General features: G+C 38.7%; 1 pseudogene across 1 annotated transcript in view; it reads left to right on the plus strand.

The window, feature by feature from the left end:
- The first annotated feature begins 7029 nt into the window (after positions 1-7029).
- Positions 7030-14938, plus strand: part of LOC311579595 (syndecan-2-like) — a 32697-nt pseudogene continuing 24788 nt past the window's right edge. Inside the window, exons 1-2 of the transcript XR_014783682.1 lie at positions 7030-7086; positions 7158-7269. The product of XR_014783682.1 is annotated as a syndecan-2-like (transcript). The remainder of the gene's footprint in view (positions 7087-7157; positions 7270-14938) is intronic.

A 14938-nucleotide genomic window follows, 5' to 3' on the forward strand; every position in this document is an offset into this window, starting at 1 on the left:
TACTCAATAAAACACTCCCAAACTGAATCCAGTAACAATAATTTCGTTATCTACCATGATCAAGGAGGCCTCAGCCCAAGGATGCAAGAATGGCTCAACACATGAAAATTCACTAATGTAATCCACCATATAAATGAACTGAAATAAAAAAAGTTACATGATCAACTCATTAGATGCAGAAATAGCCTCTGACACTCTCTAACATCCCTTCCCTTCATGATAAAAGTCTTGAAGATATCAAGTATACAAGGCACACACCTTAACATAATAAATGCTATATACAGCAAGCTAATAGCAAACATTAAATTAACTGGAGAGAAACTCAATGATATTCCACAACAACTCTCTCTATATCTCACCAATATTATATTTGAAGTTCTAGCTAGAGCCATAATACAGCTAAAGGAGATCAAGGGGGATACAAACTGGAAAAGAAGAAGTCAAAATATCACTATTCACAGAGGATATAATAGTATAAATAAGTGACTCCAAAAATTCCACCAGAGAACTCCTACAGCTGATAAACACCTTCAGCAAAGCAGCTGGATACTAGCTTAATTTAAAAATCAGTAGCCCTCTTGTATACAAGGTTCAAACTTGCTGAGAAAGAAATTAGGGAAACAATACCCTTCACAACAGCCACAAATAATATAAAGTATCTTGGTATAACTCTACCGAATCAAGTCAAAGAATGGTATGACAAGAATTTCAAGTCTCTGAAGAAAAATTGAAGAAGATCTCAGAGGATGGAAAGATCTCCAAAGCTCATGGATCAGTGGTATTAGCATAGTAAAAATGGCTACGTTGCCAAAAGCAACCTATAGGTTGAATGCAATTCCAGTCAAATTCTTAAACATTTCTTTACAAACCTTGAAAAACAATTTTAAACTGCATATGGAAAAACAAAAAAACCTAGAATTGCCAAATCAATCCTATATAACAAAAGAATTTCTGAAGGTATTTCCATCTCTGTCCTCAAGCTATACTAAAGAGTAGTAGTATGGTACTGTATAGTACTGCATGGTACTGCCATAGAAATAAACAGGATGACCAAGGGATTTGAGTTGAAGACACAGAAATAAGTGACCATACCTATGAAACTTTATTTTTAGCAAAGGAACTAGAGCCATACAATGGAAAAAAGACAGTATTTTCAACATATGGTGGTAGCCTAACTGGATATCTACTTTTAGAAAAATGCAAATATATCTATATTCATCACCGTGCACAAAACTCAAGTCCAATGAATCAAAGACTCCAATATAACACCAGATACACTAAATCAATTGGAAGAGCAAATGGGGGAAAGCCTCAAAATTATTGGCACAGGAGACACTTCCTGAATAAAACACCAACTTCTCAGGCTCTAAGAACATCAATTAATAAAGGAGACCTCTTAAAACTGAAAAGTTTCAATGAGGCAAAGAACGCTGTCAATAGAATGAAACAATAGTCCACGAATGGGAAAAGATCCTTGCCAGTCATAGATTTATAAAATGCTAACATCCAAAATATATATAAAGAAATCAAGAAATTAAACACCAACACACAACATAACCCAGTTAAATATGGACACAAAACTAAACAGGAATTTTCAACAGAGAAATCTCACATGGCTGAGAAACACTTAAACATTCAACATCCTTAGTGATCAGAGAAATGCAAATCAAAACAACTCTGAGATTCCATCTTACACTTGTCAGAATGGCTAAAAATCAAAATGACAAATGATACCACATGCTGGTGAGGATGTGGAGAAAGGAACAGTCCTCCATTGCTGTTGGGAGTACAAACTTGAACGACTACTATGGAAATCAATCTGGTGCTTTCTCAGAAAATTGGGAACTGTTCTACCTCAAGACTCAGCTATTCCACTCCTAGGTATATATCAAAAAATTTCTCCACCATACAACAGGACACTTGTTTTACTATGTTCACATCAAGATTATTCATAATAGCCAGAATCTGGAAACAACCTAGATTTCCCTCAACTGAAGAATAGATAAAGAAACTGTGGCACATTTGCACAATGGAATACTACTCAGCTATTACAAAAGATCCAAGATGTTGGTGCCTAACACATCTTGTTTGAGCAGCCGGTCAGCAGTGAACATTCAGCAACCCACGGACTGATCTGAGACCCATACAACAATAGCACTAGTAATCCATAGGTGAGAGGGCTCCAAATAGTGTGGAACACACTAAAGACCTGGGTCCCCATCGTCTGAAGGTTACTGCCACATAGTTGATGGGCAAACAGTCATCAAGATCCTGGGAGCATGTGCACTCACAGGGCTGATGGGCAGCACCTAAATTCCCAGGGTGCAGAAATGCCTTTGCTTCCCAAAATGCTAGTGTCTGTGGGTCCTAGACCCGAGCAAGTGCCACCGACTAGAACACAAGTGGATCTGACAACAGGACACCTAGAAATCCCACCAAAAACAACAGACAGTGAGGAAATCTAAAAAATCATTGTACTTCAAAAGCCTATATACCACAAAATTTAAAAACGTAAATGAAGTGGACAATTTTCTTGATACATACCAACCATGAAAATTGAATCAAGATCAGGTAAACAACTTATATAGTCCTATATCTCCTAGGGAGATTAAGGCAGTAATCAAAAGTCTTTCAAGCAAAATATGCCCAGGGCCTGAGGGACTGAGTGCAGAATTTTACCAAACCTTTAAAGAAGAACTAATACCAATTCTCTTTAAGCTATTACACATAATAGAAACAGAAGGAACATTACTAAACTCATTCTATGAGGCCAGTCACCTTGATACCTAAACTACAGAAAGACTTTACAAAGAGAGAATTTCAGACCAATTTCTCTTGTGAACATTGATGCAAGAATACTCAATAAATACATGCAAACCCAATCCAGAAACACATCAAAAATATAATACACTATGACCAAGCAGGCTCCATCAAAGGCATGCAGGGGTAGTTCAATATATGGAAATCTATCAATGTAATTCACCATATAACAAAATGAAAAAGCATTTGAGAAAATCCAACACCCATTTATGTTTAAAGTCTTGGAGAGAGGAGGGACACAAGGCACATACCTCAACATAATAAAGGCTATATACAGCAAGCCTATAGTCAACATCAAACTAAATGGAGAGAAACTTAAATCAATTCCACTGAAACCAGGAAAAAGACAAGGCTGTCCACTCTCTCCATAGCTCTTCAATATAGTACTTGAAGTCCTAGCTAGAGAAATAAGACAAGGTGATCAAGGGGATACAAATAGGAAAGGAAGCCAAACTATCACTATTTGTAGACGATATGATAGTATACAAAATTGATCCTAAAAAGTCTACCAAGGAACTTCTACAGCTGATAATCACCTTCAGCAAAGTGGCTGGATACAAAATAAATTTTAAAAAATCAGTAGCCCTCCTGAATACAAATGGCAAATGGGCTGAAAAAGAAATTAGGAAAACTGCACCCTTCACAATAGCCACAAACAATATAAAGCATCTTGGTATAACTCTAACCAAGCAAATGAAAAAAAACTTCAAGTCTTTAAAGAAAGAACCTGAAGAAGGTATCAGAAGATGGAAAGATCTCCTCTGTTTGTGGATCAGGAGAATCAACATAGTAAAAATGGCCATCTTATCAAAAGCAATTTACAGATTCAATGCAATTCTCATCAAAATTCCAACACAGTTCTTTACAGACCTTGAAAGATCAATTCTCAACTTCATATGGAGAAACAAAAAACCCAGAATAGCTAACACAATCCTGTACAATAAAATATTTTTGGATGAATCTCCATCCCAGATCCAAGCTGTATTATAGAGCAACAGTACTAAAAACAGCATGGTACTGGCATAGAAAGGGGCTGGTTGATCAATGGAATCAAACTGAAACCCAGAAATAAAACCACATACCTATGGGCACTTGATTTTTGACAAAGAAGACGAATACATACAATGGAAGTAAGATAGCATTTTCAGCAAATGGTGATGGTCTAATTGGATGGCCACATGTAGAAAAGTGCAAATAGACCTATATTCATGTACAAAACTAAAGTCCAAGTGGATTAAAAACCTCAACTTAAAACCAGACATTCTAAATCTATTAGAACAAAAAGTCAGAAAGAGCCTTGAACTCATTGGCACAGGAGAAAATTTCCTGTACAGAACACTAGCAGCTCAGGTTTTAAGAGCAACCATTAATAAATAGGATCTCATGAAATTGATAAGCTTCTGTGAAGCAAAGGAAACAGTCAACAGAAGAAAATGAGAGCCTACAGACTGGGAGTAGATCTTCACCAACCTTACATTTGACAAAGGGCTAATATCCAAAATATACAAAGAACTCAAGAAATTAAGCACCACCAAGCCAAATATCCCAATTTAAAAATAGTGTACAGAGCTAAACAGAGAATTCTCAACAGAGGAATATCGAATGGCTGAGAAACATTTAAAGAAATGTTCCACATCCCCAGCCATCAGGGAAATGAAAAATCAAAATGACTCTGAGATTCCATTTTATACCCAATCAAAAATTCAAGTGACAGCACATGCTGGTGAGGATACAGAGAAAGAGGAACACTACTCCATTGCTGGTGGGAGTGCAAACTTGTACAACCACTTTGGAAATCAATCTGGTGCTTTCTCGGGAAATTGGGAACAAGTCTACATCAAAACCCAGCCATATCACTCCTGGGAATATAACTGAAAGATGCTCCACCACACAACAAGGACATTTGCTCAACTATGTTCATAGCAGAATTATTCATAATATCCAGAATCTGGAAACAACCTAGATGTCCCTCAACCGAAGAATGGATAAAGAAACTATGGATCATTTACACAATGGAATACTATTTACCTATCAAAAACAAGGAAAAATTTGAAATTTGATGGTAAATGGATGGAACTACAGACAATTATCCTGAGTTAGGTAACCCAGAAAAATATCCATGTTTTTTTTTACAGGGGAGAGCACGAACACAGTCCCCTACTACCACAAATTATGCAGTTGAGTTTCCAGCATTTGGGGAAATTGCAGCGGTCAGCACATCTGGTGTGCAATGGATAAGCATCACCATGGGAAAACCACCTTCGTGATCATGCTATCTCCCCTGCCAGGTAAGTATATATGCATGGGTTATACTCAAGTATAAGCAAATATTAGCCACCTGATACAGGATAACCATATTACAAAACAGAGATTCATGCACTAACCAAAGATGATGTATGATGTGGACCTAGACCCCCTGCTCAGATATAGGAGATAGGCAGCACAGTCTCCTTGTGGGTCCCACAATAAAGAGAGTATGGACTACTTTTGATATAGACTTTGGCCTTCCAACCTCAATCACTTCCCCTCTGCCAAGATGGTCCTGCCAGACCACAGAGGAAGAAGACACAGGTATTACAGATGAGACCTTATAGGCAGACGTAAGATGTTAGGGAAGGGAGGGAGAGGGGGTAATGGAGGGAGGTGATGAGGAGGGGACTACAATCGGGTGAAAATTCAAACTGCAAAATAAGCAGGTAACTTGTTTTCTTTGTTTATGTTTGCTCTCTTGGGATACAGATGATTGTTTTCACTTGGAGTTACTTACAAGTTATGATTGATCTTATTCAGAGAGAAAATGAACTTGTACTCAGCAGTGTCTCTCTTCTATCTTTCATAGATACGGAGATAGGAGTTTAAGATATGGAGATAGATGGTCTCTGATGAAAAGCCAGGTGTATTTCTGATAGGTCTGCCTTTTTATGCTACTTAGCCCTTTTCCTTGGCTGCCTTTAATATCTTTTCTTTGTTCTGCAGATTTAGTGTTCTGATTATTATGTTGCAGGAGGAATTTCTTTTCTGGCCTAGCCTACTTGGTGTTCTGTAGGCCTCTTGAATGTTCAAGGATATCTCTTTTTTTAGGTTGGGGAAATTTTCTTCTATGATTTTCTTGAAAACATTTTCTGGTCTTTGGGAATTTGCATCCCACTTTTCATCTACTCCTCTAATCCTGAGGTTATTCCTTCTCATGGTGTCCTTGACTTCTTGGATGCTTTGTGTCACAAATTTTTCTGTCTTAATGTTTTTTTTGAGAAATGTATCAATTTCTTCTATTGTACTTCAACCCCTGAGATTCTCTCCTCCATATGCTGGATTCTGTTGGTTATACTTGTCTGTTGGATTCCTGTTTCCTTCTTTAATTGTTCCATTTTGAGAGTTTTCTCAGCTTGAGATTTTTTTAATGCTGTCTAATTATGTTTTCATGTCTTGAACCCTTTTAATCATTTCTTTCACCTGTTTGATTGTAGGTTCTTGTTTGTCTTGGATGGCCTCTACTCGTTGTTTGTATTTTCCTGGAATTCTTAGAAGGATCTATTCATTTCCTTTTTCTAATTCTGAAATAACTGTATAAGAATAGTTTTGATGTCCTTTTTCTGAGATTCGGCTGTCTTAGAGTTTCTATTGTCTGGGCTTTCTGGCCGAGGCATGTTGTTCTGGTTTTAGTTATTTGTCTTCTTATTCTTTCCTTTAGGCATATGTTGAGAGGGCTTGGGCTTTCTAAGCTGGCAGTCACAGGGATGAGGGCCTTTGGAAAGCAGCTGCTTCCTATACTGGCTAAGCACACACTGTCTTCCTTGATCTATATTCATCCAAGCTCTGCCACCTAGGCTCCAGTAATTTGTAGGGCTCCTCTGGCTACTTGTTCTCCTCAGAGGAAACAGGTACAAAGTAGAACAATGGATTGCATGCAAGAAGCTGTATGGCTTCCACTGTCTTATTTCTTTGGTCTGGAGGGAGACTACACTGCTGCCGTACACAAAATGTCTGAGATAGTTTATTAATGTGCGACAACAGATACTCAGACAAATTTAGTGGAGTGGCATGAATTAAGCCTGTTCCAGAACTTGGGTGACTGTGCTGTCATCATTCTGTAAGATTAGGACACATAAGCTTCCTTGTGGACATGAGTGTGTGTTTGTCAGGGCTGGGCCGGGCAGTCTTTGATTTCCTATAGGTTGCTAGACCATCCTGGATAAGGGATGGCTAGCCATGAGGATTCAGAACACATCCATAGGGGTTCAGGTCTTCAGTGTAGCACGTGGAAAAGTTTGTACAGTAGAGAAAGCAGAGCCTTTCTTAATCTGACCATCTTGAGTTGCTTGTCTTTCCTTTCTCAGAGAGCAGCACTGACATCTGATAAGGACATGTACCTTGACAACGGCTCCATTGAAGAAGCTTCTGGAGTTTATCCTATTAATGATGATGACTATTCTTCTGCTTCTGGCTCAGGTAAGGCTGCCTGCTGGCTACCATTCTCTGTACCTCAGTAAGCACACATTCTGTTGTGCCTTCTATCATAACAAGCATGGCATTTTTCATAATCATGAGCATAATTTGGGATACAAAATATAGTTCTGTGTAACTTAAGCTATGAGAACTTTGAAATTAAATAACTATATTTACCACCAAATTAAGGTTCCATTGCTGCAAAGAGGCACCATGACTATGGCAACTCTTATAAAGGCAAACATGTAATTGGGGCTAGCTTCAAGTTTCAGAGGTTTAGTCCACTATCATCATGGTGGGAAGCATGGCAGAGTGCAAGCAGGCATGGTGCTAGAGAAGGAGGTGAGAGTTCTACATCTGGATCCACAGGCAGCAGAATGGGACTGTGTACTACACTGAGCACAGCCTGAGCATAAACTGAGCATAGGGTACCTCTAAGTCCCACCTCCACAGACACACTTCCTTCAACAAAGCCACACTTCCTTCAATAAGGCCACACTTCCTAATAGTGCCACTCCCTGTGGCCAAGCATTCAAACACATAAATCTGTGGGGGCTATATTATATTCAAACCAACACAATGACACAAAATGTTTTTAGGGATAAAAAGAGTTGAGGTATTAGCCTTAAATTGTGTTAAAAATTTCAGAATATGATCATAACCACAAAAAATCCTTCAAATAACAGTTTCATAAAATGACTGCTTATGTTAAGATTACACAAATCCCAAAACTTAGAGGCTTCTAAAGTATGTTGTCCTAAGTACAAGGGACAATTAGGAGCCTTGTAACATAAAGGTTGATTTATTGCTTTGACTTCTTTGTTGTATTAATTATCTACAATGCTGCCTAACAGACCATCCCAACACTCAGTAGCTTGCAGCAACAGGAATTTGTTTCATGCATTATTCTGGAGATTTGCCATTTAGGGGCTGGATCCTCCTGTGTTTGCAGCTGAAGCTTGGTTTAGTTCTGTCCTGGGTCTGCAAAAACGGAGCAGACTTGGCTTTACTCCATAGGGCTCTTCATTCTCCAGGTGGCCAGCCATTTTTTTTTTTCACAAAGTGAAGCAGATACCTAATCCTAGATTTACAGCTTGGCACAGCATCACTCCCGTGTGTGTGTGTGTGTGTGTGTGTGTGTGTGTGTGTGTGTGTGTTGTTGTTGTTGTTGTTGTTGTTGTTGTTGTTGTTGTTGTTGTTAGAGTGATCAAAGACAGTGTTTTGGCTTTATTATTTCTGTGACCAGTTTCCTGAGAGAAATGTCACAAGAAAGAAGACTGTACTGAGGATCACGGTTTCAGATGATTTTTTTTTGGCCCTCTGTGCTTATTTGGAACAAAGCAAATGGAATAAGTAATGGAGGAGCCCTTTTGCCTCATAGTTTGCAGAAAGCAGATAATATAGAAGGCCGTGATGACTAGGTATAACTTCCCAAGACATGCCCTGTCACCAACAGGCCCTGCTGTTTAAAGGTTTTAATGCCATGCAAAATAGCACCACTAGGTAGGGACCTAGGGCTGAATACGTGAGTCTGTGGAGGAACATTTCATACACAAACCATAACACCAGGACCCCATGCATGTATATCACTGGCCAATGTTTCCAGCCCCAGGTTGCACCTCTTAATGGTGGGAGCTATCATCATATTACAGAAAATGTAGATACAAGGAGGAGTAAATGAGCCTGTATATCTTTTCCAATGTATCTTACCTGGACACAGTAGGTGACCTAGTAACAATGATTTCCACCATATCCTGCTGTAAAAATATCCCTAGTTATTCAAGGGAGTGTGATACATCTCACACATGCAGAATGAGTGTGAAAGAGTTGCTCTCTGTAACCCACAACACTATTAATATCTTTCATTCATGGCACCTCTTTTGTTTAGCACCTCAAAAGTGCCTTGTAACTGTCATTTCAAAATGTCCTGGGAAATAATAAATATGGGTGTTTGTGGTCCTCCCCATTTCCTCACTGATCTTAGTATTCAAAGGTTGTCAAGGATCTGTAGAGGTTGCCCAACTCATTTTCTTGACTTCTCCCAAGATTGTGTTTACATTTAGTATAAGGGAAACAGGGGCACAAGCCTCTGTGACTCATCTAGTTAATTAGAGTGTCACATTTGAAGCCATGAACTCACTCATCAAATGGACTAGAAGGAGTTAAGACTTAAATGTGCAAATTTCTGTAGTCACAAATCTAGCTCTAGGCATATTTTTGCTGTTTAAAAAAACCACAGAAACGGGATTGTTCTTGACTTTAGGAATTACACTGAGATGCACTTTGGTAATTTTTTCATTGTAGTAGTGTGTGCAACTAAAATTTGTGAAGCACATGGTGATGGGTAATGCCACATTCATGTAACAACTCTGTTATAAAGATATCCCTGGTTCTATTATATGTCCTCTTTCACCTGGGAAAATCCAGGGTGCAGGCAGATTAAGGAGCTGCCTCTCATCTCATCCCAAAAGGCTGTCAGAAAGGAATGGGCCAGGAAGTGGGGCTTGAGAGAAGGGCTTGTCTTTCAGCCCCTTGCTGTTTTGCCTCTTGTGTTGTAAAACACTGTTCTACCATTAAGAGGTTCTGCCTCACATATGACCAGTCCCAGCTGGAAACACTGAAATCCCTCAGTGTTTTGCTCACTGTACCTCCTGGCCTAGTCCTTTTCATGGTTCTCAGTAGAAAAGCAAATGGCTTGGAAGAGAATGTCTAAAGGCCCAGAGAATACATTCCAGCAATGAGAAGGGACCCACATTATACAAATATGGATTCTGAATAGAAACCAACAAACTGAGAGTCTCCACAAACATTTGTGAAGCCCTCTATTCCAAGGGCTGAACTAAAAACACAGAGAAAAAAGTTTTTTACCCCTAAGAGAGCAAAAATCCATTCATTGAAATCTAGAAATATAAAAATGATAATCACTAGAATACCATGTGACTGGTCACAACAGAAGGCACTACCCAATGGAAATAGATAATAGTATTCTCATTAATGATGACAAATTGAAGCTGGCTGCAGTGGCCTACACCTCTAATCCCAGCACTTGGGAGGCAAAAGCAGGTGGATCTCTGTGAGCACGGGGCCAGCCTAATCTACAAAGCCAGTCTGGGACAGCCAAGCCTATACAAAGAAACCTGTTTCAAAAAAACCAAAACAAACAAATGAACAATAAAGATGCCAAATTGAGCAGAAAAACCTGCCATATGCAGGATAAAGTGATATTAAAAGAATTGAACATGAACTCACCAGAAACGTAAGAGAGCAACTCCAACAAAAGTCTTAAAGTTGAGAAGCACATGGGTATGCATTACCAGCCTTGGCAGACATGAAAAGACTGAGTTGGCTAGCACTGGGAAGCAGGAGGAAAAACCACAGCACTGCAGGAGGGTGAAGGTGATGGTTTTCACTGCAGGGTGAGTAGTTGAAAATCTCTTTAAGAAAGAATAGACTAGACTCTTCTCTTCATCATAGTCTAACCCTCACAGGTTAATTATTGCAAATAAAGCATGGCATTGAATAGGGGAGTCCAAAAGACTCCCAGAACAATATAGGCTGTAACTCTTGGTTGTGCCCTAGAAGTTTAAGTTAAGTCCCCATTGCTGAAAACACCATGCATTTCAGAAAAAAAGAGGATTTGAGCTGTATATAACCTGAAAGCCTCAAAATCAAGAGAAACCAGAAGCTCAAAGAAAAGAAAATGTACAGAGAAACTAATGCCAAGAGGTGAAGAGAAGTTTTAAAGGTGAATCAATAACAGGACTCCATAAAACAGGAACATTCATGAGAGTAGAACTCCAGTTATAGAAATTTAAAACGTATTGGAAAAATGAAGAGATAAAGAAGATAGTCCTTTACCTCTGTTCCCATGAAACTATATCCATGAAAATATTTTATTTGTAAAACATGTTTTAAATCATCTTGGTCCATTTGGGATAGTATAATAACATACTTTAGGAGCAGAAGTAACTTACAAAACAGCATCAATATAGCGGTCACATTTGTGCAGTCTGGCAAGTCAAAATCATGGGACCAGCAGATGTTTATGTGTGAGTGTTCGCTTTTTGCTTCAAAGGCAATACCTTCTTGCTGTATATTCATTTGACAGCCTATGCAAACAAGTTCCCTCTGGCTTCTTTTTTAAGTGGCTGATCCATTGACAAGAACAGATAGAAGCCTTATTATCTAGTCATCTCTTTAATGTCCTTTATTCTTAGTATTGCATTGGGGACAGTATTTTCATCTATGAATTTGGAACCATTGTTAGTTATTACACACACACACACACACACGCACATAAATAAATAAATTTAAAAAATTTTTTAATGATGATGCTAAAGCTGAGCCATAAAGAACACTTGCTATCTGCTGTTTTGGTGGAGGAAAATGAATATATGTTTATAATGTGCATGACTACAGAGGAAAATTAGGAAGCTGTAAACTCTCAAACATAGGGTGTGTCAAGGAGACATTCCTATCACAGTGTCCAATTGTGATAGGAATGTGTTGGACAGATTTCTATTACCCCAACAAAATATCTGAAGTTAGCACCTTAAAGAATAGAAAATGATATTTGGGCTCACAGTTTTGAAGGTTTAGTCCATGATTGATTTAACTGTTGCTTTTGAGTCTATACCTGGGCAAAGCATCATGCTTGGAGTGCCTCATGGTGGTCCATTAATAAAAAAGACACAGGAAGGGTCATGGACAAAGCATTCTGCACAGGGGACTTATCCTCAATGACTGATCTTCCTTGAGGCTTCATTTTTTAAATGCATTTTTATTGAAAAATAAAATAATTCATATTACATCTCATTTGCTATTCCATCCCATGCATCTTCCCATTCCTCCCTCCCTCCTGCTTTCACCCCATTCCCCTTCCTTATGACTGTGACTGAGGGGGACCTCCTCAATCTAAATATGATACTAGGGTGTCAAGTCTCTTCTTGGTAGTCTACTACCCTTCCTCTGAGTGCCATTGGCCCTCCCCAACAAGGGGACATGGCCAAATATGGGCCACAAGAGACCATGTGAAAGCCAGTCCCCAGTCTCCACTTAACTGTGGAGAATGTTCTGTTCCTTGGCTAGATCTGGGTAGGGATTTGATGATGATTGCATGGATTGTCCTTGGTTGGTGCCTTCAATCAAGCAGAACCCCTGCACCCAGATCTGCCCATCATAGTGTTCTTCTTGTAGGTTTCTATGACTGTCTGGATCCATCTATACTCCTATCTCCTATATTTTTCTCGCCTAGAGTCCCAATAGGATGTTCTTCCCTCTATCCCACTTTCCTGGTAAGTGAAGACTTTCATGGGACCTGTCCCTTGGGCTAGTGTCCAGTTATAAGTGAGTATATACCATTTGAATCTCTCTGCTTCTGGGTTAGCTCACTCATTATGATCATTTCCAGTTCAATTCATTTGTCCACAAATTTTGGAAATTCCTTGTTTTAAATAGCTGAATAGTATTCCATAGTGTAAGTGTACCACAGTTTCTTTATCCATTCTTCTACTGAGGGACACTTAGGTTGTTTCCATGTTCTGGCTATTACGAATAAGGCTGCTATGAATATGGTTGAGCATATGTCCCTGCTGTATGCTGGAGAATCTTCTGGGTATATTCCAAGGAGTGGAATAGCTGGGTCTTGAGGAAGCCCTATTCCCAGTTTTCTGAGATAGTGACAGACAGATTTCCAAAGTGGTTGCACTAGTCTGCATTCCCACCAGCAATGAAGGAGTGTTCCCCTTTCTCCACATCCTCGCCAGCATGTGCTGTCACATGAATTTTTTTATCTTAGCCATTCTGATGGATGTAAGATGGAATCTCAGAGATGTTTTGATTTTCATTTCCCTGATGACTAAGGAGGTTTAGCATTTCTTTAAGTGTTTCTCAACCATTTGATATTCCTCTGTTGAGATTTCTGTTTAATTCTGAGCCCCATTTCTCAATTAGCTTATTTGGTTTGGTGGTGTTTAATTTCTTGAGTTCTTTATAAAGTATGAATATTAGACCTTTGTCAGATGCAGGGTTGGTGAAGATCATTTCCCAGTCTGTAGGCTATAACTTTATTCTGTTGGCAGTGTCTCCAGCCTTCCAGAAGCTTCTCAGCCTCATGAGGTCCCATTTATTAATTGTTGAACTTAAGGCCTGGGCTGTTCAGAAAGTTGTCTCCTGTCCCAATGTGTTTCAAGCTCTTCCCCACTTTTTCTTCTTAACGATTTAGTGTCTCTGGTTTTATATTGAGGTCTTTAATCCACTTGGACTTGAGTTTTGTGCATGGTGACAAGTATGGGTCTAAATGCATTTTTCTACATGTAGAAATCCAGTTAGAATAGCACCATATGTTGAAGATGCTATCCTCTTTCCATTGAATAGATGTGGCTTCTTTGTCAAAAATCAGGTGACTATATGTGTGTGGATTCATATCTGGGTCTTCAATTTGATTCCATTGATCAATCAGCCTATTCCTGTGCCAATACCATGCTGTTTTAATTACTATTGCTCTAAAGTACAGCTTGAAATCAGGTATGAAGATTTCTCCTGAGGATCTTTTATTGTATAAGATTGTTTTAGCTATTCTGGGTTTTTATCTTTCCATATAAAGTTGAGAATTGATCTTTCAATGTCTTTAAAAAATTGTGTAGGTATTTTGATAGGGATTGCATTGAATCTGTAAATTGATTTTAATAAGATGGCCATTTTTACTATGCTAATTCTCCCAATCCACGAACAAGGGATATCCCTCCATCTTCTCAAGTCACCTTCAACCTCTTTCTTCAGGGACTTAAAGTTTTTTTTTCAAATAAGTCCTTCACTTGCTTGGTTAGAGTTACTCCTAGGTATTTTAAATTGCTTTTGGCTAACGTGAAGGGCATAGATTTCCTAATTTCTTCCTCTGTATGATTGTCATTTGTATATATGAAGCCTACTGGTTTTTTTGAGTTAATTTTGTAAACAGCCAGTTTGCTGAATGTGTTTATCAGCCAAAGGAGTTCTCTGGTGGAATTTTTGGGGTCACTTATGTACACTATCATATCATCTGCCAATAGGGATAATTTGACTTCTTCCTTTCCCATTTGGATCCCCTTGATCTCCTTGTGTTATCTTATTGCTCTAGCTAAGACTTCAAGAACTATACTGAAGAGATATGGAGATAGTGGGCAGCCTTGTCTGGTCCCTGGTTTTAGGGGAATTTTCTTGAGTATCTCTCCATTTAATTTGATGTTGGCTATTGGCTTACTGTATATAGTCTTTATTATGTTTAGGAATGTATCCCCAATCTCTCCAACACTTTAAACATGAATGGGTGTTGGATTATGTCAAATGCTTTTTCTGCATCTAAGGATATGGTCATGTGTTTTTTCTTTCAGTTTGTTTATATGGTGGCTTACATTGATGGATTTCCATATATTAAACCATCCCTGCATGCCTGGAATGAAGCCTACCTGGTCATGATGAATGATATCTTTGATATGTTCTTGTATTCATTTTGTGAGTATTTTATTGAGTATCTTTGCATCTATGTTCATAAGAGAAATTGGTCTGAGGTTCTGCTTTTTTGTTGGGTCTTTGGAGGTTTAGGTATCAACATGACTGTGGCCTCATAGAAAGAATTTGGTAATGTTCCATCCATTTTTATCTTTTGGAGTAGTTTGAAGAGTATCGGTATTAG

This window comes from Acomys minous (genome assembly GCF_964271855.1).
Source record: "Acomys minous genome assembly, chromosome: 12".
Taxonomy (NCBI): Eukaryota; Metazoa; Chordata; class Mammalia; order Rodentia; family Muridae; genus Acomys; species Acomys minous.